Genomic DNA, 26,985 nt, shown 5'->3' with positions numbered 1-26,985 from the left:
TGTCTAAGAAGAGGCAGACAGGTTGCAATTTCATTGCTTCTAAACATGTGACTGCCTCAGGGGCTTCTGATTTATTTATTTTTTTTAATGGAGTGTGAGGCCATAAACCCTTCCTGCTGGCAGGTTGGCAGGCCGTGCACATTTTTGGAGGTGCACCAAGCTGCAGCAAAGAGGGGTATTGGGAAGCTGACTGAGTCCCCGTAATTAAAACCATGCTCAGCAAATGCTTTTGATTCCAGGGGTCACATCTGATTTCATCTAAAACATTCTTTTTGGTCCCCTCTTAACCCAGTCTTGACTTTTGAGCACTCACATCATTACCAGAGTGGAGGGTGGGAGGAAATTGGGGGATGGGGTGGCAGAAGGAGGAATGTAAGTTATACATTGAGGGTTCAGAACTGGGTTTTGTTTGTAATTTGATTCCAATTGGACATTTGCAATACAGTATCAGTGAGTGGGTTTTGTGGTGCTGTTTATCTCGCTAACAAGTTTTTTTCTGAGCACTTTGAAAAAGGTAAGACTAAAAATAAGCTGTTACAGGTGGGTACCCCTTATCATTCCTCTCTCATATCTAACTCCTATCTTTTTCTAATGGAAAACATATACTTTCGTTCATATTCACTTTAGCCAACACATTTCCAAATGTCAGCAGGTATTTTTTTCACTTGCAGGTATCATCTATTGAAATTGGCCTTGGCCTTTACCTAAATATTTGCCATACAGAGTTTCACTTTGGATTAATGTTTTGTTCAGTGCCTGAGAAGTCTGTGTAGTGAATGAAAACTTACTGTTCAAATGGGGAGCCTTAGTCCAAAATCGCCTTGCTGATCTGGGCCACACTTTGGAGATCTGCAAGGGCTCATGTCAAGTATCTAATCTGATTAGAAAGAAAGGGTACTCAGAGCTTCGCTAGGGTGGAATATGTTAGCCATTTATTTTCTCTGTAACATGCAGTGTTGCATTTTCTAAGGTTTGGTACCTGTTTCTGCAACTCCATTTTAGTTTAGAATAACTGCATTATCTTCTACACTTTCACATACATTTGATCAATAACTTAGGGAGGAGGAGGTAAGAAATTCGAGGGTCCCAGTTTTAGTGACTTGATATTTCCTGAGTACCTACGGTGTGCCAAACAGCGTGCTGGCACTAAAGAAGACTAAACATAAACATCCTTCCTCTCTCTGCCTCAGGTTCTATCTGGAAAATGAGGTCCAGCCAGTGCGGTGCTGGTACACTGGCTCTCCAAAGGGGTTGGGGAAGAAGCCCTGATTGTGGTGTTTGCCGTACCCACGGTGTAAAGAATCCCACTGTGGCCAGCCTTGTGAAACAAAACGAGACAGCATGGGCTGGAAAGAGATGTGCGTGGTCCCCCAGCAGCAATCTGCGCTATCTCCAGGGCCCCAACCCACTGGGCCCAGCTCATGTGCTGCCTTCTCTCAGGAGCCATCTCTGATCCTCCCCGACTCTCTGCCCTCTTCCCCCACATACATCAGAGTACCTGGGGCCCCTAGGGCAACTCATGTCTCTTTATGGAATAAATGAATGCTAAGTAGGAAATGAACACCCTGAATTTTGAACATTAGCTAAAGGCTATCTATATGCAAACACACCCTTATCTATAAACTCATGGGATCTCCTAGAGAGTGAGCTGTTCTCCTCTCCCTGGGGTTCATGTACTTCAGAAGAAGTGGCAGCTCTATAATCACGTTCTCTTCCTGGAGTTTTCCTGGCAGTCCACACATTGTCATTGGTGGCAGCACGGCCTGTGGCTTTAAGCCTTGCCTTGTGGTTTCCTTACAGTAAAACCTTAAACTGAGCTCTTGAATGAAGCTACGCAAAAAGTAACGATCCTCAAAAATGAATGCATTGTAACAGCAAAGAAGACGTTTAATTAGCCACCATAATAGCGTCATTTAGGCTTCTTTTTCCTTTCCTTTCTTTTAAAAATAGGTGCTGTGGGCTTCCCTGGTGGCGCAGTGGTTGAGGGTCCGCCTGCCGATGCAGGGGACACGGGTTCGTGCCCCGGTCCGGGAGGATCCCACATGCCGCGGAGCGGCTGGGCCCGTGAGCCATGGCCTCTGAGCCTGCGCGTCCGGAGCCGGTGCTCCTCAACGGGAGAGGCCACAACAGTGAGAGGCCCGCGTACAGCAAAAAATATATATAATAAATAAATAAAAATAAATAAATAAAAATAAGGGCTGTGACTAGAAATTGTGGGCACCACCGCCTTAGTCCCTTTAGCCCAATGCCTGGGACAGAGTTGGGGTGTGTGGAGAGGGGAGGATGAGTCTCTTCTCTACATTCTAATTTTATAAACAGGCTCATATGATTTTTTTAATGGTAATAATAGTAATAATTTTTTTTAAATGGCCCCTTGGGCAGAGAGGGAAGAGTTGTCAAGACACAGTGAAATAGTGTAGACCTACAGGAACTTGGGTCCTGATAACTATCTGGGGGGAATTCCCTGGCGGTCCAGTGGTTAGGACTCCGTGCTTTCACTGTGGTGGCCCAAGTTCAGTTCCCGGGTGGGGAACTAAGATCCCACAAGCTGCATAGGGCAGCCCCCCCCTCAAAAAAAAAACTATCTAGGGTACATATAGCCAGTGTTTTAGTACGTTTGATTCATAGTTTCCATTCTGTGTAATGGGACTTCCAGAGCCATGGAGGGAAGAGGCAGGGATGAGTCTGACCAGTGGTGATGGAGAATTTCTAAATTTGAGGGACGTAGAAATGGTGAAAGGGATATCTGACCAAGTGTTGTGTCTTTTCATTTTAACCTATGTGATTTAGATTGTTTCGGGGGGGGGGGGGCTGATGGCCATGGATGAAAGTAACTCAGAACCTCCCCACTCCCTGAAGTTGCCTTTTTGTTTTTTTTCAGAAGCCGCCATTTTTATCTGCGGCTCTCTCCTTCCGCAGACTCCCTCAAACTGCGCTGCTAGGACTTCTTTTCCCTTCGAGGCTGCCCTTTGAGATCCATCTGTGATAAGCAACGTTACTGGTAAGCGGGAACGCACAGTTATTAGCAGTTGCAACCTTGGGTAAGTTATCTAACCTAATTGGGACTCAGATTCCTCCCCTGTTAAATGGGGGCATGGTAGTCCTGACCTCATAGGTTGTTTGGACTATTAAATGAGATGATGACTGAGACATGCTTAGCACTGAGGTGGACTCACGTGGTTTTTCATTGAGAAATAATGAGAAAAATTGCAGGTAAACGTTCAGGACAGGACACTGAAATCAGCAGCACATGGATGGTCCTATTAGAATGGAGTTTACATGAGCAGGTATGGGGGAGAGCAGGGGGGTTTGATGAGCATATGAGAATGGGGAACATGTGTGGGGAACACAGTGCTGTGCCCCCTCCCGGTCCCCTTCAAGCCTGAAAGACTTATGCTTCAGCTGTGGGAAGGTTGTCTTAGCTCTTGGCTGTCAGCCTGCAGCAGGCAAGAGCCCACTCACCAATGGTGGCCCCTCTTCCCTGGCGTACCTGCATCCTATGACTGACTGATGCAGGGATATGTAGACTCATCTCCTTACCCCAATTTGGGTCAACGCTGAAGGGCCATCCCAACCTCAGGCTCCTGCTGTGTTAGCCAAGGCCTTGTTAGACTGAACCTGTGGCATAATGAGAACTACATATTTGTCTCTGCCCTCCTTCCTCCTGACACATAGTTCCTGAAACCCTTGGAATTTTTGAAGTGATAACTGTTCTTCTATATGCTAAGGAGATGCCTGGTGGCTGGGGCTCCTGCATAGTCTCAGGATGGGTGTTGATGGCCAGGGGAACAAAACATGTGAGTAGAGGGTTGGAAATCTCAGCCTCATCCCTTGACCTCCAGGAGAGAAAAGGGACCAGAAGTTGAATTAACTACCAATGGCCAATGATTTAATCAATTGTGCCTATGTAATGAAGCCTCCATAAAAATCCTTAATGATGGGGTTTAGAGAGCTTCTGGGTCGGTGAACACATGGAGGTGCTGGGAGGGTGGCGTGTCTAGAGACGGCATCGAAAGCTCTGTGCCCCTTCCTACATACCTATCCCTGTGCGTCCATTCCATCTGGTTGCTCCTGAGTTGTATCCTTTTATAACAAACCAGTAATCTAATAAGTAAGCAGTTTTCCTAAGTTCTGTGAACCATTTTAGCAAATTATTGAACCTGAGAAGGCGGTCCTGGGAAACTTCAATTTATAGCCTGTTGATTAGAAGCACAGGTGAAAACCTGGACTTGTAGTTGGCATCTGAAGTGGAGTGGGAGGGACAGTCTTGTAGGACGGAGCCCTCAACCTTGTAGGGTCTGTGCTACCGCCAGGTAGATAGTGTTAGAATTGAATTAAATTGTTAAGACCTCCAGCTGGTGTCAGAGAATTGTTTTGTGCCAAAATTTCACACATTTGGTGACCAGAGGTGAAGAAGTATGAGTAGTGAAATAGAAGAAAAAGAGTTTTTTTCCTTAGAGTGTGGAGAATACGGAGTGAAATAAGAGCTTTTCGTTTCAGCACCGCAGTTCAACCTTCCCTTCTGCCCACTTCTGCAAGAGTTCTCCCCTGTGAACTTCCTGCTCACTAATCATCTTTTCAGAGCGTGCTTGCCGGGAAACCCAACTTGCGATAGCCTTCAAGTCACAGGGAGCAGCAAGAACACAGACAGGGAAGTATGAAAAAGCCAGGCAAGGTCTCTAGTGATGGCTAATGATGTTTGGTGTGAGGAAGAATGTTGTAAGAGGTTGGCTTTCGTTGTCTGCTCTGAAGTTGTGGCCACTGGGGAAGCTGATGCAAAAAACTAATGGTGCCTGGTTCTCCACTGGCTCCTCTGCTGAAGCCTCAAACACAGAATGCCAAGGTTCTTCAGCTGCATAAAGAAAGGAGAACTCAAGAACGTATCTCCTCCTTCAGTAACCTCCAGATTCCTAACAGAGACAGCTTAACTGCATGAGGTCAACCAAACCTCAGGGCAAGTTGTCTATAGACGATCCTCAGCATTCTCTACATCTAAAACCTGAAGCCAGCTGCCTTTTCCTGAGGGACACTCAACTAAGAGAGGTATAGAGTCTGCTTGCTCCCTGCCTCCCATTCCGATGGAGACCACGTGACTCAAAGAGGGGCTTCTCCTCCTCCCCTCTCTGCCTTTTCTTTTGCCTACACAGTTATTAAATAGATCCCAACCCAATCCTTTGTGGAGATATTTCTGTATGAACAGAACTAATGATTTTATTGAATATTTTAAAATAATTGTTAAAGCAATGTATGCAATTGAGTAAACAAGTTTGAATTTAAAAAAATAATGAAAAGCTTTCCTCTTACTCTGGAACTCCCAAACTTACTCCTAAGAAATAATCACAGTGAACAGTTGTGTTTCTTTCTAAAAATTTTCTATGTATAGTCAAGTGCATTTATATATATGAATTTTTTAAATTTTGGGTTTTTTTTTTAACACAAATGGGTACTTATCTTACACATCCTTTTTTGCTCCTTACTTTTTTTCCCATTTAACTTATAGATCATGTTCCATTGCAAGTAACCAAAAAACAAACTCATATTGTCCTGAGTAATAAAGGATTTGGTGACATATAACTGGAAGTTCAGAGAAAGAGATTGGTTCAAGATTGATTTGACTCAGTGGCTTCATTATGTTACCAAATGTCCCTCTTTTTGCTCTGCAATTCATGGTGTGATTGCTAAGGCTGGCTTCCCATTTTGGCTGCAAGATGACTTGCTAACATTCCCAGGACTACATAGTTACGTGTCCATATGTAGGCAGAGAGAGAAGTTATTTCTTGAAGTTCTCTCAGAAGAGCCAGATAGCTTTAATTTTATTATTTTTTCCCTTGAGGCTCAAGCCAACTTCTTTTCACACCTCATTGGCATAAATTGGGTCATGTGCCTTTATCAGAAGCAATTACCTTAGGAATGGATGGGGCTACATGAATAAGAACCCACCCCAGAGCCAGAGGTGGAGTTATTGTTCCCTAAGTATACGGTGAGTGGTAGGTATGGCTACCCATGCAAAAAATTAAAATATTTAGCAACATTACCAACATTTTATACATTTATTTTACAGCCATATAGCTAGATCTATTTCCTTTAAACAAACTAAATTGTCAGTATAAATCTCAATTGTATGGATACAGTATCATTTATTTAATCAATCCCTGTTAATGGGCATTGAGGTTATTTTCAGCTTTTTCCTAGTATGAAGCAATCTTTGGTGAATGCTCTGCGTGCATTTTGCACACACATAGATCACAGGTATATCTATGTCTAAATTCTCAGAAGAAGAGTTCAAGAATGTAACCCACCTACATTTAGTTGCAGAACATCAAGTCCACTCCAGGAGGTAGAGACTCCAGTTGGAAATCTCAGGAATAATGCTCAAAATTACATTGTTGGACTGACCCACCAAAGAAGCTGCTGCCTAATTGAGAAGTTGCCACACAATGCTCAATTCCTAGAACCACACCATTATGGAGCCATGATCAAAGCACCAAGATCAGGTATCAGAAAGGATCAGGAAATGACACTGCTGCTGCTGCTGTTTCAGAATTGCCCTGCACTGGTAAATGATGCCCTATGCCCTGGATTTAATGCCCACAAAACTAAAGACCCCAGATAGAGTAGGAACAAAGTGTCTGCCTCATTTTTGCCAATTAAAACTCATACGGTACTTCAGATTGATGGAATCTAATTTACCTTCAAAACCCTATCTGCAAGGGAGTGTGGGCAATGCCTAGCTTTCTAGCCTCTGCTGTCAAGAAGGCACACTGGAAGGAGAAAGAAACACATGCCAGTCTCTCACATATAAGGGAGTTTGCATTTTTAATTATCCTAGATCCTGCCAAAATGCCCGAAAGGAGAAATTCTATTTGCTGCCTTTGTAAAACTAAGATCTCTGTGGCCACAATGGCCTCTGCCCCAACTTCACTGTGACTGTGTAGACCCAAAGCAATCCTTCAGAGCCTGCAGAGGTTATGAGAGATGAGCTGATCTCCACCTGCCACAAAGAGGCAAGGTTGAGAGAAACCTTATCTGCCTGATTAGAAGACAAAGACAGGATCTCTTTCAAAGACATGAGAAGACAGAAGATGAGCTCTTGACCAGTTTGACCATTGCTGAGTGTCTCTGTAGGCTCAGTTTCTCCAGTTAATCCTCACTTCTCTCCCATGAAGTGGGTGTCATCATCTCTAGGGTGGATATGTGGGTGGTACACAATGATGCACCCTCCCTGCCCCCCCCAAAATAGCTGACTTCTCTTTTAATTTCTGGGTGCCTGTATGAACCAGCTGTTAAATATTTTGCATATCATTTCTGATCATCCCTGTTTTATAGATAAGAAAACTGAGTCTCTAAAACAGCAGGACATTTTCCCAAAGGAGAGGGGTGGAAACTAACCACAATTTGTGTATGGCTCCAAAGGCTATTTTTTTCCACCATGCCCATTGCCTTTCTGCTGAATTGAATACTAATACTAGAATGCTTATGTAATATGGTGTAGTTTAATAAAGGCCCTACTTTTAAAACACGTTAAGACACATATCTTAGCATTGGTGACCATATTTTCTGGGAACAAAATTAGGATATTCTGATGGCTGGACCACAGGGTGCCCAGATATTTGAGTAAACATTATACTGGGGGTGTCTGTGAGGGTGTTTCTGGATTAGATTAGCATCTGAGTCAGTAGACTGAGTAAAACAGATTGCCCTCCTCTATGTTGGTGGGCCTCATCTGATCCTTATAAGGAAGGCCTGAATAGAACATCAAGGCTGAGAAACAAGAATTCACATTCTCTCTAAATGACTTACTTTGAGGTGGGGGTACATGGTCAGACTTTTTTTGCCTACAGACTTGGACTGTAATTTACACTATTGGCTTCTCTGACCTTTAGTCTTGGACTGGAACTATACCATTGTTCTCCCGGATCACCAGCTTGCTGACTAGATCCTGGGACTTCTCAGCCTCCATGAATGTGTGAGCCAATTCCTTATAATAAATTTCTTTATAAATGTAATGTAATATAATATAAACATATGTAATATAATTATACACATAATATAATTATATATAATGACATTTATACTATAATGACATATATAATATATAATTACATATTATTATAATATTATAATATAAACCCTATTGGTTCTGTTTCTCTGGACAACCCATATTAATACAACCACCATTTAATAACACACAGTCTGGCAGAGGTGAATTGGAAATTGACATAAAAATACAGGGTAAGAGACATTCTTCTTTATCTGATGCTAACCACCCTCGCCACAACCTCATCTCTGCTACCAGCCCCAGGCCCCTACTGGCCACACACTTTCTGCCAGTGCTACAGGCTTTTGCCCTTGCCCAGACTGCTACGTAAAATGCATTTTTCCTGAAGGATGACATGCTTTGAAGCCAGCTCAAGAAAGTACTTCTTCAAGGGAGCCTTTCCTGACATCCTTAGAAATTGTTTTTTACTTCCTTGTAATTGTATCTCTGTCCTAACTTCTAAATAAAGGTATAAACTTTTGCTTTTCTTGTCCCCTTTAACCTGTGAATTCTTAAAAATTATATCTTCATCATTTTTGGCATCCTTGATGTCTGGCATATAATACATAAATTTAGAGGGGGTGTGTGTGTGTGCGTGTGTATAAATATATGTGTGTAGTTGCTTGTTTGTTTTTCCAAATAGAAGACTTAAATGGTGAAGTTCTCTGTGTTATCCATTTCCTCTGCTGTAACCAAAACCTTATATTATGAAAACCAATATACTGTCAACTATTGTAGAATCATAAGTAGTTTCTTTCCATGGAGTAGAGAAAGCAGGGCAGAGTAGAGGGTTAGAGAACAGGCTTTGGAATGAGAAACTACTGGATATGAATGGCCTCTACCATTTGCTACTTTCACAACTTTGAATGACTTAACCTCCTTTAACCCTCATTTCTTCGTTGGTAAAATGGGGATGAGAAAGGTGCTTATCTCATAGGCTACTGTGCAGCATAATGAGATAATGCACGTAAAGCACCAGCACAGTGCTTGGCATCCAGTGTCATCTGGTAGTGATAGCAGAAACAGAAGGAGAGGAAAATTAACAATATCTAAGTTTTGAACAGAGCATTTTCACACTTCTTCCCCAGAAAAAAGAATATATATATATTAGGATTGCCTTCAGATTTTCAACTATCTTAAAATACCAGAATTTGATAATTTTGCTTAATGAGTGAAACGTATTGCTCATATGTTTGGAGTAATCATTAGAAATAACCTTTCCAAGGGGCACCAACCACCATCCATCCGTATGAAAGAGAGCTAAGCAGAGAAACACGGGTGCCGTTGTTTTTCTTTATCTCTGCAGCAGCTTGTTGCTAGGGAGAACCGTTCTAGGAGGTTAATATCTTGATCTTTGGATAAAATAAAGACAATTCATAAGAAACAAGACCACAAATGAAACCACAGCTGGAGAGGGAACAAGGAAGGAAACTTTGAAAAGTAGAGAAAATTTGCAAAGTAGAGATTCAAAAGTTTAATGGCATTATATGGGCTCTGAGCCAGGGACATGGGATAGCAACCTCACTAACTAGCTGTGTGACTTTAGGGAAGCCATTTTTCCCTTCCAAGCCCATTTCCCTCATCTACAGAATAGGCATAAAAATTCCTATGTCTTGCATCTCATAGGGGTTTACAAGGAACCACTCAGATGCAAGGAATCTGATATTAGTGCAGATAAGGAGCATCACCTGATACCCATCATGGTTCTTGGCCTTTCCCAATCAATAGAAATGGATAAGAGTCCAGACAAGAGATTCAGACAAGGCTTTATTGGGGCTCCTGAGGCCACAGGAGGAAGCAAAAACAAGTAACATGTTGCCTTGCTGGCTCCCTGAGGAGGGATTAGCTGGTTCCTTATTTGGGGTGAGGGTAGGGGTGGGTTCATGGGTCAGGCAGAACGGGTGGCTTAGGTGGTCTGCCCCGCCCCCCTCTTTGGTGGTGTTGAGGGCAGGAGCTATGCACAGTACCCTGCTTTTCTCCCAACAGCCAGTTTTTACTCCTGGCTGTTCAGAAGTGGCAGTTGGATTGTTCTTTTTTTTTTTTTTTTTTCCTGGTATTTTTGTATCTTTTGGTCCAGAATTTGCCCCAATCGGGCATGCACACAGTTATTTTTAGTCCCATATAGTTTCTTTGTATTTTGTTGCTGGAGGAGACTTTTGTCCAGGTGCAAGTGTTGCAGCACTGCAGCAAAGGGTCCCAGGTCCCAGGTCCCAACCTGTCTCACAACCACCCCCTCTCTGCCACTTTCTGAAATCTTGACCTGAGTGTTACATAGAACCAGACAGATGATATCTCAGCTTCCTGTCCAGGCACAGGAAGTCACTGATTGAAAAATAAACAGAAAAACTAGTATCTTTTGTTTTCTTCAGTCTCTGTACATTTACTCTGACTTTTAAAAAAACCTGGTTTCTAAAATATAAACATATTCCCCAAACCTCAAGTTTAAAAATGAGCATATATTATTGCATATCTAATTTTAACTGAAGAGCATATTTAACTAAATCTTTAGTATTCTTCATTTTAATTTCTCTCTTCTTTAAAAAAATTTAGTATGTGCTTCTGGTGGGGACATAGGTGTACTGCTGCAAATTTTTTATAGAATGAGGCAGGATATATTTACATATACTTAAATACTTTATTTAATCCTCACCACAAATTTATTAAATGTGTACAGTAGCCTTTTTTATAGATGAAGTAACCTAGATTCAAAGAGTTTAATTGAGCTGCCTGCCTCTCAAAGCCAGGATCCAAACCAGGTCTAACTCCATGGCTCTCAAGTTCAGGATGGGGCAGGAATTAGAGCAGCCTTTTCCTACAAACTCACTGCACCTCCAGGTTGAGCTAGGTAGGCAGATGAGTCTGACATAGTTGCCACTTGACCCTTTTAGTTGGGAGAAGAGCAGCTAGAGTTGGATAGAGTGATTGGATTCAGGTAACTTTCAACGAGGAAAGAAAGTGATGGGTCAAGGAAAGGAATCCAGGATGCTTGACAAGAAATTCTGGAAGGAGACAAGCCTACCTGGCTGGTTAACTCTTATTTCTAGCTAAGAATCATGGACTTGAACTTCTAAGTTCCTGTTCTCCTGAAAACATCTGGACCCCTCAGTCCTTTAAGGACATCTGGGCCAGCAGAGGGCAAATTTGCACATCAATTGGAGAGAAGATGGAAAACCCTTTCTTTTATCCTTGGCTTTAATTCATAGAATTCACTCTCTTGGCCCTTAATTTGCTAATTCCTTCCTTTCTCCCCAAAACACCAGGAAGAAATGACCGGCCCCTGGTGCACGTATCAGTGATATTGGGACCAGGGTAAACTCTACCTAAGCTTCTTTGCGTCTTTTTAGAAGGAATCGTAGATTTCTGCATTTCAAGGCTGTCCATTGAAGTGCAAGCTATTGTTTTCAGAGGGCCACTCCCAAAGGGCTTCAAATTTCCTTTTGATCTTTCTTTTCCTCCCTCTCTCCCAGCCTCCTTCTCAAAATGCTCACTTAAAATGCTCACTTTTCCTAGAAAGTGAGGCTATTTTCCATCCGAATGCCTACAAATTATTTTCCTTCCTGATTTTCAATAAGGCTTGGAATTAGGTATTGGGTTATCAGAGTTTCCTAACGTCATTTGTTTAGCTCTGTTCTGGGGTATTTACGGAGGATTTAGTTAACATCACTGTCGGCACTGCCAAGAAGTTTTCAGAAAAGTCTTCCCTAGTCACTACGCATCCACACACTAAGAAGGCAGGCTGAACATTTCCTATTTTCCCAAATATGAGAATCTTCTATTAGATGAGGCTAAGAAAAGCAAGTCCCTAAGGTCACTGCAGATGGCTGTGACCAGAAAACACATTGTTTTCACTTAATGATTTTTAAGTGAAACATATTCATAGAACCTTTCAAGATATTCTTAATGCCTAATCTGAAAAGGGCAACTGCACTTATAAATTATGCTTTTAAACCAGTGGAACCAAAGTATTCTTGGCAGAGTAAATTATTTCTTCCCGAACTGGACATAGGTGATCCTTTTTAAGCTGGCTGCTTCCAAACAATACCTGAAGCAGAGTCTTAATTTACATTTTAGGCAGCGCTCTGAAAAATCACCCAAACATTTGCAGCGTATGCTGTGTGCACTTAGCATTTTCCTAGGAACAAGTTGCAGATTTTGCATCTGAGTTTTATAAGGGACTTATGGCATTGAAAAGAACTTTCTAAAACGAAGTTGCCCTGTGCCTTTTGATGAGACCTGGAGAAGCGGGAGGGCAAAGGAAGGGCCTCATTTAGCGATCTGCCCGTCAGTTGGACTCAGTCAGTCAGTCAACAAACATCCAGCCAAGACTTGCTCAGTAAAAGGCATGAGATGTGTGTGATTGCCTTTCAGGAAACGCAGTCATAAATGCAATTGTTAACCGCAAATTGCCCACCCCTTTCAAGTCTCTGGCTGCAGCATTGAAGCCTAAAGCCTTCCAGATCCCTGGGGGAGACTAAATGCTGTGTGATAAGGTGTTCATTAGTTGATTTGTGTAAAGCTCTTTGAAGATGTGAAGCAACAAAGTGCTAGGAAGTATCGTCAACCTCCTTAAGCTTTCTTTGTCCCTCTTTTACCTAAAGGCAATGGACAGTACCCAAAATACAGACCTTGCCCCAAAGTCCTCATTATCAATAAGTGGGCCACCTGAATAGGGGTGTTCCTTTTTCCTGAAGAGGGGAGGACTTGCCTCCCAGAAGAGGTGCATCCCCATGTTGAGCACAATGGCAGCTTTATAGGAAGATGCTTAAAGCAAGTTAAAGCCTAGAGCGTCGGTAATAAATTAAATCAGAGGATCTGCAGGCTGTGTGCCCCAGTGCCATTTAGGAGGCCAGCTACCCCCAGTGTGATCTGCACGAAGCCCAGGAAGCTTCCACAGGGGATAAAAGCATCAGAATTTACAATCTAGTTGGGGCGATAAGATAAAGAAGTACACAGATAGCTACAATATAAATCAGGATGTGTTCCACGCTATATGAAAGACAGAAAGAACAGGAAGGGGGGTTGGAAATTGGGACTATCACCCTTCATGGATAGAATTGATAAATTTCAAGTAGAGTGGCTTTGGAAAGAGTAACAAATTAGGAACAACATTTATTGAGTCCTCCTTATGTGTTCATTGAGCTAAATCCTTCCCACGGCTCATCTCATTGAATGGACCTTGACTGACCAGCAGGGTGGTGGTCAGGGCTGGGAGTGGCCTTGCTCAAGGGAGAAGCAAGGACAGGGCCATAGCATCTCAAGCTCTTCTCTACTAAAGCTTCTGCCTGCCTTTCATCACTTTTTCCTTGATTTCTTACAAATGAATAATGATTTTGTGTGTGTCTTAAGTGAGCTTCTACTTATCCTACTAACCTGTGCCAAGATCATCAAAATCATTATCTCAATGCTTATCCATATTTCTTGATTGTAAGGACTACGTGGGATATAACGACAGCTCTAAAGTGTCCGTGTGAAATGGGATTGAAGCACCCATCTGTTTACAGGGCTGTTGGGGACTTGTCTAGAAGAGGGTTTTCCTAACATCACACCATATTTAACTTATTTGAATTTGCCACGGTTAGATCCCAGATCAGAAAAAGGACATTAATGGAACAACTGGTAAAATTTAAATAAGGGCTGTGCATTAGTGAAGAAGATTGGATTCATGTTGATGTCTTGATTTTCATTATTGTATTAGGGTTATATAAGACGTTAATAATTGGGGACGCTGGATGAAAAGCATAAGACAACTCCGGCTGGGTTTTTTTGGCAAAAGTTTTATGAGTCTGAAATTATTTCAAAGTGAAAAGTTAAGAATAAGAATAGATGAAAATATTTATGTGGATTCAAAGTGACTAGGGTGGAAGCGTGTTGGTGATAGGAGGGGAAATTGACACAAAGCCCCAGTCCATTCTTTGGGCCCTGTCGCTGCTGGAACACTGGTTGAAAGCACATTCCCAGGCCCCAGAAGCTTCAGGAAAGGGGCCTGAAAATCTATATTTGGACAGACGCCTCCACATGGTCCTTCTGAAGAGGGGAGTTTGGGAAACAGCATTATTCATTTGTTTCTCTAATTCCCCTGGCAAGTGAGAAGCAGTTTTCCCAGTTGTCAGGAGGGCAGGTAAACTGAGGTTCAGGGAGGTTACGTTACCTGAATCACAGGTCTGGTAAGTGGTAAAGCTGGAATTCACAGTTTCTCCCCCTTTTGAACTCTCTAGTAAAGCTTTTCTTAGAACTCTCGTTGCTGTTTACGAAACTCCTGGCAGGCACTCCATTCTCACCCCCACCCCGCCCCTATCTTGTTCCCTCCCATCTTTCCAGCCCCAAACTCCATCCTCACACACACCTGGGCTGCTCTTTATAACCCCACTGGCCTCTGGTTACCATCAAGTGGTTTTTGAATCGCATTGGTCATTCTGTATGTGTGTCCCATGTACTGGATACAAACTGAATAACTATTTTGACTGGGAAAACTCTTGCATTTATAACTTTTAATTTGGAATAATGTTTCTATTGTTTTTCATTTAATTTGAGGTACATAAAACACACACACACATAGGTGGAATTAAACCATTTCGTCTAATGTCAAATATTAACAAAAAGGTTAGGAATACAACTTTAAGTGATTTAGAGAATGAAATAATGCCATTTGCAGCAACGTGGATGGACCTAGAGAGAATCATACTAAGTGAAGTAAGTCTGACAGAGAGAGACAAATATCATGTGATATTGCTTATATGTGGAATCTAAGAAAATGATACAAATGAACTTATTTACAAAACAGAAATAGACCCACAGAAATAGAAAACAAACTTATGGTTACCAAAGAGGAAAGGGGGAGGAGGGATAAATTAGGAGTTTGGGATGAAAATATACACAATATAAAAAATATTACTATATACAAAATAGATAAATAACAAGGACCTACTGTATAGTGCAGGAAGTATACTCAATATCTTGTAATAACCTATAATGGAAAATAATCTAAAAAAGAATATATATATATATATATACACATGTATATAACTGAATCACTTTGCTGTACACCTGAAACTAACACAACATTGTAGATCAACTATATTTCAATACAATTTTTTTAAAAGCCAGAAACAGGTTTCTCTCCAAAATGATTCCCAACCCCTGAGCCATTTCTGGCTGTTTTCTCCCTTCTGCTGTAGAAGCCTCAGGATTGATCTTGCAGGTCACTGGGAAGCAGAAAGGCACTGTGCTGGCTGCATTATTGAGATGTTTATCACTGCGATGATCAAGCAGGATCTAACATTCCGGGCCTTTACACTCCCAAGCACTGCTTTCTTTCCCCACACTCGATCACAGGAACAAGAGAGGAAAGAGGGGCTGCGTGAGACTCAGCTGAAGTGAGCAAGAAGAGAAAGAATCCATCTCATTACTTAAAATGATGTTTTTATAACAAACTAGCACTTTTTCTGTCTGAGAATGCCATGTTGTCCTTTCCATAATATTTCAGAAGATATCCATAAGCATCATTTTTTGGTCTTATATTCCAAGAAGATTAAAATGCTAAAAGCATGGGGTTTAGAGATCAGCAGGCCTGAGTTTAGATCTAAGCTCCATCACTTACTGGCTATGGAGTGGGATTGAGTCCCATCTCTCCTTCTGACTCAGTTTCCTCAATGGCAAAGCAGGACCGACAGCACTGGATGGGGATCTAATGGGTCCCCTACCTCTACATGGCAATCAGCGGTAAGGCTCCCCATATGCCCCACATTCCTTCTCTTCCCTTTCTGCATCTAAACTCCAAGCATCCAACATTCTCCCCGTGGTCTCTGACTAATTAGAGATACCCCGGTTCCTTCTGTTCCCAGTGGCCAGGAGACCCTCCCACATCTCTCACCCCATCACATCGAAATGTACTAGTCTCCTGTTCCCTCTCCTCGGGACACAGACCTCTGTTCACCCCTAGCTCTGAGCAAAGAGTCCTGTGCTGCAGTGTTCATGGTTAATGATGACTTCATTGACCATCTCTGTGGTTGCAGACTTGTCCAGAGTCATTCAGTCACATAGTAACAAAGCAAGGGCTAGCGCTCAGGACTCTTCATTTCTAAAGTGAGAATGAGTAGTTTTATACCCTCCTTCCCATTCCATGGGGGGCCCCAGGATGCTGTCCTTCAGCCCCTGTATTTTGTTGGGGATGCCCACAGTGGCAGGACTCCTTGACGCTATTTACAATTTTTAATATGTTCTGGGTTCGGGTTTCAGCTCAGAGACTTCTGGGATCGGTAGTGGACGACATCTGGGGCCTCAGGAGTTTTTTGGTTTGTTTTTTACTTTTTTTTTTTCCTTTTCCTTAAACGAATAGAATGCTTTGAAAGGGACAGCATGTCAGCAGTAGCCTAGACCTCATAACTTTTTTTTGCTCTTAGCTATGCTTTGAGGAATTGGAAAAGATGCCAATTCCTGCACTGCAATGCAACATATTGTGATAGATGCTTCTTCTGAGATCCCATATGCTTCATATTGCCATGGAAAAAGCACTGGCATAGCAAGATTTTTTTTCTATAAATTTCCCCAGAGATTGAATTGGATTTCTGTTGGTTGCTTTTACAGCAACATGGTCTCAGCAAAGGGAGAGAGAGAGAGAGAGAGAGAGAGAGAGAGAGATTGCACATTAACAAATGGTGTGGATTTTAATGCACACATGCTTTAAGACGGCAGCTTGGAGGACATGGCCCCAGAATGTTCCTGGTTCTGGCTGTGTGAGCTAATATTCAAAGAGACTAGTCCAGGAATGATGGAGAAACAGTGAATTTAGGAGAAGGAAGCTACAATTCTTAACTTGGCCACTCCCCAGCTCTGGATCTGAAATAAGGGTATCAATTAAGTTTTGCTGAAATGATTTAGTGATTCAAACACATCTTTTTTTTTCTTTCTCACATCTTGGTCTGGGCTGGCTCTGATAGGGCTGGTCTAAGGTGACCTCACTCTTGTGTCTGGTGGTTGGAGTGATATCAGCTGGGGTGACAGGGTGATGTGTCTCTCATCTTCCAGCAGGCTACCCCACCTTGTCCCCATGGTGGCGGTCATGATCTTGGCAACATGACTTTCTAAGTCTCCACTTTTGTCATATTTGCTGATATCTGACTGGGACAAAGCAAGTCACATATCTAAGCCCACATCGAAAGAGTGGAGAAATAGACTCCCCCCTTGATGCGAAGTGTCTCAAGGTCACATTGCAAGTGGGGAGGCATAGACAATCTACTGCAGCAAGTAAATTATGCTCTGGGAGCCTGGATGTCCTCAAAGTTAAAATAGGTAACCACTATGTACCTAACAGCTCAAATTTACCATGTCAAACATGAACTGTTGACCCGCTGTGCGCTCCACCCCACACGCTCCCCCTATGTGCACGCCACGTGCTCACTCTTTCCCATCTCTCTAAGCGCCATCATCATTCACCAATTAGCTGAAAGCAGAAACCTGAGAGTCATCCTTTATTCATCCTTTTCCGTATCCCTGCTGTCCTTCCCGTTTAAGAAAGATCTCTGGACTCTAACTCTGAAAATTATCTTGAACCTATCCACTTCTCTCCCTGCTTCTGCCCTTGCTCACTCAGCAAGTATGATCTTGTAACATTTTTCCTGCATATATTCACATGGTTCCTTCTGGTCTTGACTCAAGGTCACATTCTGAGTGAGGTCCTCCTTGACCACTAGATGTTATTGTCAACCCCACTGTCTTCATATTTCACCTCCTCTCTTGCCTTATTTTTTCTCGTATACTTATCACTATTTATTTTTTAATTGTCTGTCTGCCCCACCAGAATTTCAGTGCCTAGATGGTATGGGGATAGCCGGTCATTTGGTTCACCATGGAATCCCCGATGCCTGTAAAAGCGGAGGGAACATGATTAGCTATCAATTTCTTGAATAAATAGTGAAGGAAGCTTTTAATGTGTTTAACCCTGTTATCTAGATCAGTATAATGACAGGTAGGCTCACCTTGAAATATGATGGTCTGTATTCTTGTGCAAAGGCCCTGAGGCACCTAACTTAGTCCTAAAGAGTCAGAGAAACTCACCAGGGCAGTAATATCTAAGACCTAAATAATAAGTAGTAATAAAGAAACAGGCTAGGTAAGAAACAGTGTAAGGTAATGAGGTGGGCACATAGGTTCTCCAGAGGGTATGGATAAACACCACCCCCACTTATGTTTATTCTTTTTAAGAATAAAATAAGCTTTACTCATTTTTAATATACTGATGAGCACTCTGGTCCTTCTTAAGTCCCTAAGAGAGACAGGCAGAGGCTCTAACTGTTACTAACATGTGGAAAGGCATCCCTATGGGGAGATCCAGGGCTCCACTGCATGCAGAACTTGACAAGTTCCTCTTTATTTGTTTGTTTTAACCATGTTGTGACTCACTGAGCATTTCCTGTTGTATCATGGCAGTTTTATAACTAAACTAACCTTCACAAAATGGACAAGCCACTTGGAAAGATTCCTGCAAAGAAACCAACTTGTATTAAAGATAATACTATACAAGCAAGCATAAAAGAAGACTGAGAAGGCAGAGATGATATTTCATCTTCTCCTAAAACAATGACAGTCTAACCAGATCAGATAAGAAGGTTGAGTGGGGGGGAGATAAAACTGCAATTGTCAAGACAATTGGAGAAATAAATTTTCATCCATTATTGTTAAAATTCTGAACAGATTATGCTTAAGCTATTAGCAAACCAGTGGTATAAAGCATCATGTTGAAGAAGATATGAAATATTGTTCATTGAAATTTTAATCTTATTTTAGCTTCTTTCATATTGAGGTTTTATTTACAGACAATAAATTGCACACATCTTAAGTATTTGATTCAATTAGTTCTGAATAACTTTGTACAATCATGTAACAACCACCCCAAACTAAATATGGGATCTTTTGATCAACCCAGAAATGTTCCTTATGCTCCAGTTTGTGTCAATGATTTTCTAACTTCTGTCTCCATAGATTAATTTTGCCTTCCTGAACTTTATATAAATGTAGTTGTGTGTAAGGCTTTTTATGCTTGATATAACGTTTATAAAGTTCATCTTTGTTATTTCTATCAGTAATTTGTTCTTTTTTTTTCTTGTTAAACAGTATTTCATTGTATAAATTTACCAAGAATTTAAAATTCATTTTCTTATTGATGGACATTTGAGTTGTTTCAAGTTTCTAGCAGTTATGAATAAGGTTCCTATGAATATTCTTGTACAAGTTTTAGTGGACATTTGATTTTAAATATTTCTTTTGTACAAATACTCAGTAGAGAAATTGCTGGATCAATGAATAGGTGAATTTTTAACTTTGTAAATGTTGGTAGCATTTTGTGTTGACACCAGGAATGCTGAATGTTGTTACTCTTCATCCTCGCCAACATTTCATGTTATCATCTATCAAATTTTGGTCATTCTTGTATGGTAGTATCTCATTATAATTTTCATTTTCATTTATGTGTTTCCCAGTATCAGCTGATCACTTTTTTTTTGGCCGTGCCATGCGGCATGGGGTATCTTAGCTCCAGAGATGAACCCAAGCTCCCTGCAGTGGAAGCACGGAGCCTTAACCACTGGACCACTAGGGAAGTTCCCAGCTGAGCATTTTTTCACAAGCTGATTGGTCATTCCTATATCTTTTTTAGTCAAGTGTTTGTTCATGTCTTTTGTCCATTTGAAATTTTTTTTATCATTGAGTTTTTGTATTCTGGAAGGACTCCTTGATCAGATATACATATGCAACTGTTTTGCCCCATCTGTGTCTTGACTGTTTTCTTAATGATATCTTCCGGTGAATAGAAAGAAGATTTTTATTTGACCAAGTACAATGTATCTTTTTTTCTCTCTTTGATGATTCGTGATTTCTGTATCCCCTCAAGGAAATCTTTGCTTATCGAAGGGTTGTGAAGATCCTCCTATGTTTTCTTCTAGAAGACTTACCTTTCTGGCTTTTGTGTTTAGATCTACAATCTATCTCAAATTAACTTTGTGTATACTAGTATGAGGTAAGAATGTAGGCGTATTTTTTTCCTATATGGATATCTATTAGTTCCAGTGCCATTTGTTGAATGAACTTTCCTTTCTCTATCGAATTGCTTTGCACCTTTGATGAAAATCAATTGACCATGTGAAAGAATCTATTTCTGAATTTCATTCTGTTCCATTGATTGATTTGTCTATCCTTTTGCAAATACCACACTCTTGACGAATTTAACATTACAGTAGAGCTTAAATTGCATAGTGTAAGTCCTCTAGTTGTATTCTTCTTGAAGATTGATTTGGTTTTTCTAGGTCTTTTACATTTCGATGTAAATTTCATATATAGTTTGCAAATTTCTATTTAAAAAATCTGCTGGGACCATGAGTTGGGTTGGGTTGAATTACTGGGGAATTATTGTTAATATCTTAAGAATATTAAGTATTTTTAACTGTAAACAGGACATATCTTCTCAATCATTTAGGTCATTTAAAATTTCTCTCTGGAGACTTATAGTTTTGAGAAAATAATTCTTGTCAATCTTTGGTTAAATTTACTCTTAAACATCTGAAGTGTTTATGACACTATTGTAACTGGAATTAAATATTTTTTGCTTTCCAATGTTTGCTGATAGTACATAGAAAAAAAAATAATGGTTGGATATTGACCTGACTTGTATTGTAAGACCTTGCTAAACTCACTTATTAGTTGTTATAGTTTTTTGAGAGGAAGTGTGGTTGATTACTTATGATTTTCTATGTAAATAATTATATTGCTTGCAAAAAGGAAGTTTTACTTCTTAATTTCCAATCTTTGTACATTTTTCTATTGCTATATTGAATTGGCTAGTGCCTCCAATACAATGTTGAATGGAAGTGGTGAGAATGAGAAAACTTACTTTGCTCTTGAACTTATGGTTAAATAGTTTACTATTTCACTCTTAAGTATGATGTTAGCTCTAGATTTTTCATAGTTGCCTTTTATCATATTGAGGAATTTTTCTTCTGATTTTAATTTTCTATGAGTTATTATTATGAATGAATATAGACTTTTATGCATTTATTGAATTTACCATATAACCACTCTTCTTTATTCTGTAAATATGGTGAATTATTTTGATTTTCAAATGTTAAACCAAACTTGCTTAAAACCCACTTAGTCATAATATATTATCCTTTTAATGAATTTATATTTTTATATTATTTATATTTTGTAAGTATCAATATGTGTGCATCTATGTTTGTGAGAAATATTGGTGTATATATTTTTTTCTTGTCAAGCTTTGTGCATGTTTTGGTATCAGAATAATGCAGTCGTCATAAAATAAGTAGGTAAGTGTCCTGTCCTCTTTTTGCTTGAATGAGTTCCTGTAAAATTGTTATTATTTCTTCTTTAAAGAATAGTACTTTTCTTGTTTGATTAAAATCACCTGCCCCTAGATATTTTTGTGTGAAAAGGTTTTTCACAACAAATTCAATTATTTTAATAAATATAAATCTATTTAGATTTTGTGGTTCATCTTTTGTCAGTTTTGTTAAGTTGTATTTTTTAAAATATTCATCTATTTCATCTATGTTGCTGCATTTATTGGCATTATGCTATTTAAAATGTTCTATTAACATTTTCATGTGTATAGGATTTTCAAAGGTATCTTCTCTTTCATAACAGATTGGTTATTTATATTTTTTCTTTGTCATTGATCAGTGTCCCTAGGGGTTTATCAATTTTATTGATCTTTTTAAGAAACTATTTTTTTATTTTGTTAATTTTTTTAATGTTCTCTAGTCCTCGTTTGTTTTCTATTTCATTGATTTCTGCTATGATCTTTCCATTCTCTTACTTTCTTAGGGTTTAATTTTATCTTTATTTGTTTGTTTATTTTTAGCATTTTAAGATTGGAAACTAGATAATTGATTTAAGTTTTCTCTGTCTTATATAATTTCAGATCTAATTTCACTACAAATTGCATCTCATAACTTTTGATATATTCTTAACCTCATCTGAGTCAAAATATATATTCTTTGACTCATAGATCATTTAGAAATATATTGTTTAAATTCCAAGTATGAGGGAGTCTTTCTCAATGTCTTATTGGTATTAATTTCAATTAGATATTATTGTGGTCAGAAAACATACTTTGTAGATATCAATGTTTTAAAATATATTTAATTTGTTTTATGGTGATTTTAAAGAATATTTTGTCTAGGTTTTATAATTGTTATCTGAAGGAAGGTTATTCCAATTAAGTTTCTCTAACTACATTAGTTAGCTATTGTTGTGTAACAAGTTACCACAACTTAGTACTTTAAAACAACACATATTTACTATCTCTCAGTTTCTGTGTGTCAGGAGTCTGGGCATGGCTTAGCTGGGTTCCCTGCTCAGAGTCTCACAAAGTTGTAATTGAGGTGTTGGCTGATCTACATTCCTTCCTGGAACTCAAAATTCTCTTCCAAGTTCACATAATTACTGGCAGAATTCAGTTCCTTGAGGTTGTTGGACTGAGGTCTCCATATTCCAGTGGCCACTGGCAGTTTCCTTCCATCCAGAATTCTCCATAGGGAGGGTACAACATGGAAGTTAGCTTCTTTGAGGCCAGCAAAAGGAGTATACTTTATTTCTCTCATGCATGATAAGAAAACGTGTGTGTATGTGTGTGTGTATGTATATATGTGTATACATGTAATATATATGTATGTGTATGCTATATATATATATATTTATATAATTCCAGGAATGACATCCCATCAGCTTTGTCATACTTATTGATTAGAAACAGCTTACCAGTCTCCCCCAGACAACACACTCAAGGGTAGGGGATTCTATAGGATGTACCACCAGGGCACAGAGATCATGGGGCCCATCCTAGAATTCTACTTCCCATACTAACCACTATTACTAGAAAGCAGAACTCTGCTTTCTTTTTGTAAAGATATTTTTGCTAGATATAGAATGGATTCTACATCGATGGATTTTTTTTTCTTTCAACACATAGAAGATATCATTCCATTATTTTCAAGCTTCCATATTTCTGGTGAAAAGTTAGTTATAATTCACATTGTGGTAGTATATTTTGAATGGGTCTTTTTTCCTCTGGCTGCTTTTAAGATTCAATCTTAATCTCTTAATTTTCAGCCAAACAGCTGAGAATAATGAGCCTGCATGGTTTTCTTTGTATTTATTCTGTTTTGAGCTCACTCAGTTTTTAGATCTAGAAATTGGAGTTTGGCGATTTTTTTTTTTTTTTTTTTTTTGTGGTACGCGGGCCTCTCACTGTTGCGGCCTCTCCCGTTGCGGAACACAGGCTCCGGACGCGCAGGCTCAGTGGCCATGGCTCACGGGCCTAGCCACTTCGCGGCATGTGGGATCTTCCCAGACCAGGGCACGAACCCGTGTCCCCTGCATCAGCAGGTGGACTCTCAACCACTGCGCCACCAGGGAAGCCCTTTGGCGATTTTTTAATTAAATTTTTATTTTGAGATAATTTTAGATTGGCATGCAGTCCCAAGAAATAATACAGAGAGGTCTTGTTTACTCTTTAACTAGTTTTCCACAGTGGTAGACTATTGTAAAACTCTAGTACTCTATCACAACTAGGATCTTGACATTGACACAGATAAGGTACAAATTATTTCCATCATCACAAAGATTCCTCATGTTTCACTTTTATAGCCATATCCACTTCCCTCCCAACCCACTCTCTCCTTAACATCTGACAACCATTAATCTGTTCACCATTTGTATAATTTAGTCATTTCAGAATATATATTATACAGGAAAGCATAACATATGCAAACTTTTGGGATTGGCTTTTTCACTTGTCATAATTCTCTGTGTGTATCAATAGTTTATGCCTTTTCATTGCTGAGTAGTATTTCATCATATGAATGTACCTACGCAGCTATGTTTAACCATTCACCAATTGAAGCTATCTGGATTGTTTCCATTCTGGGGATATTACAAATAAAGCTGCTATAAACATTCATGTGCATACTTTTGTGTCAACTTAAGTCTTCATTTCTCTGAGATAAATGTCCAGGAGTGCAATTTCTGGGCTGTTTGGTAGTTAACTTTTTAAGAAATTGACTGTTTTTATGAGTGATTATATAGTTTTACATTTACATCAGGAAAATATCAGTAATCCTGTTTCTATGCATCCTCCCTCATGTATGGTGTTGTCACTAATTTAAACTTTAGCTTGAGATATCTTACTGTAGTTTTAATTTGCATTGCCCTATTTATGTGCTTATTTACCACCTGTGTATCTCCTTTAGTAAATGTTCCTTCATGTATTTTGCCCACTTAAAATTGGGTTGTATGTTTTTTTTTTTTAGTGTTGAGTTTGAGAGTTCTTTATATATTCCAAATGCTAGTCCCTCTTCAGATATGTGGTTTGCAAATATTGTCTCCCACATGTATGTGGACTTTTAATTATTTAAACAGGGTCTTTCACACAGCAAAAGTTTTTAATTTTGATGAAGTCAAATTAATCAATTTTTCCTTTTATGAATTGTGCTTTTGGCATCCAATCTAAGAACCTTTTTTCTGTCCTTAGATTTCCAAAGATTTTCTCCTAATTTTTTCTCTTAAAGTTTTATGGTTTTACATGTAATTCCACAATCATCTTTGAGTTAATTTTTTGTATAAGATCTGAAATTTAGGTAGAGGTTAATTTGTATGCCTATACATTTCCAACTGTTGCAGCATCATTTGTTGGAAAGGCTATCTTTTCTCTATTGATTTACTTCTTTCCAAAAATCAGTTGAACATATTTGTGTAGGTCTATTTCTGGGTTTTCTATTCTGTTCTATTGATCTATATGTCTACTCTCATGTCCATCCTTATCACACAGTCTTGGTTACTGTAGCTATACAGTTGTCTTGAAATCAAGCAGACTGATTCCTTTTATTTTTCAAAATTTTTACATATTGTAGTTCCTTTACTTTTCCATGTATATTTTAGAATAATCTATATTTATATCTACAAAATATCTTGCTGAGATCTTGACAGGAATTCTGTTAAACCTGTATATGAGTTTGGGAAGAATTGACATCTTTACTATGTTGAGTCTTCCAATCAATGAACATAGTATGTCTCTCCATTTATTTAGTTCTTTGATTTCTTTCATCAACACAGTGTAATTTTCATAATACAAATCTTGTCCATGCTTTGTTAGATTTATATCTAAGTATTCCCTTATTCTTTTCTTTAATATAAATGGAATTGTATTTTTTATTTTAGCATAAATATATTCATTGGTATTATATAGATACACAACTGGTTTTGTATGTTTATTTTTTATCCTGTGATCTGGCAGAACTCACTTATTGGTTCCAGAAAATTTTTGATACATTCCTGGGGATTTTCTATGTAGAAAATCATGTCATTTTCAAATAGGAACAGTTTTATTACTTCTTTTATAATCTGTGTTCCTTTTATTTCATTTGTCTTGTGATGGTGGCTAACTTCTAACACTCTGTTGAATAAGAGTAGTGAGAGCAGAGATCCTTGCCTTCCCGATCTTAAGGGGAAAGCATTCAGTCTTTCAGCTTTAAGTATAATGTTAACAGTTATTTTTTTCCTACGATTCTCTTTATCAGGTTGAGGAAATTCCCCTCTATGCTAACTTTCTGAGCATATTATCATGAAAAGGTGTTGAACTTTGATGAATACTTTTTCTGCATCCACTGATAGGATCATGTGATGTTTTTCTTCTCTAGCTCGTTAGTCTGGTAGATTACACTGATTGATTTCCAAATATTGAGCCAAACTTGTATCACTGGAATAAACCCCATTTGTCATGGTGTAAAATTATTTTTATATATTGCTAAACTCTCTTTGCTAATATTTTGTTGAGAATTTTTGTGCTTGTATTAATAAGGAATATTGATCTTCAGTTTTCTGTTTTGTACTGTCTTTGTCTGGTTTTGGTATACTAGCTTTATAAAATAAATTGAGAATTATTTGTCGCTTTTTTATGTCTGAAAGAAATTGTGTAAAATTGTTGTTCATTCTTCTTTAAACATTTGGAAGAATTTTACAGTAAAACTATCTGGGCTTGGAGATGCCTTTTTGATCGTTTTTAAATTAAAAATTCAATTTTATTGAAGTAAACTCATGTACTTATGGTCAACTAATCTACTACAAAGGAGGCAGGAATATGCAATGGAGAAAAGACAGTGTCTTCAATAAATGGTGCTTGGAAAACTGGACAGCTACCTGCAAAAGAATGAAATTGGAACATTCTCCAACACTATATACAAAAATAAACTCAAAATAGATTAAAGACCTAAATGTAAGACCAGATACTATAAAACTCCTAGAGGAAAGCATAGGCAGAGCACACTGACATAAATTGCAGCAACATTTTCTTGGACCCATCTCCTAAGTAAAGGAAATAAAAGCAAAAATAAACAAAGGGGACCTAATTAAACTTAAAAACTTTTGCACAGCAAAGGAAACCATTGACAAAACAAAAAGACAACCTACTGAATGGGAGAAAATATTTGCAAATTATATTACCGATAAGGGATTAATATCCAACATATATTAATATCCAACAATATATAAAAACTTGTACAACTTAACATTAAAAAAAGAAACAGCCCAATTAAAAAATTGGCAGAAGAACTAAGTAAACATTTTCCAAAAAGGAAGTGCAGATGGCCAACAGGCACATGAAAAGATACTCAACATCACTAACCATCAGGGAAATGCAAATTAAAACCACAGTGAGATATCACCTCACACCTGTCAGAATGGCTATCATAAAAAGGAACACAAATAAGACATGTTGGTGAGATTGTGGAGAAAAGGGAACCCTTGTACTGTTGGTAGGAATATACATTGGTACAGCCACTGTGGAAACAGTATCGAGATTTCTCAAAAAACTAAATGTTGAACCATCATATGACCCAGCAATTCCACTCCTGGGTCTATACTTTAAAAAAACACTAATTCAAAAG

This window comes from Globicephala melas, chromosome 5 (assembly GCF_963455315.2).
Source record: "Globicephala melas chromosome 5, mGloMel1.2, whole genome shotgun sequence".
Lineage (NCBI taxonomy): Eukaryota > Metazoa > Chordata > Mammalia > Artiodactyla > Delphinidae > Globicephala > Globicephala melas.
This window is presented reverse-complemented; position numbering follows the sequence as displayed.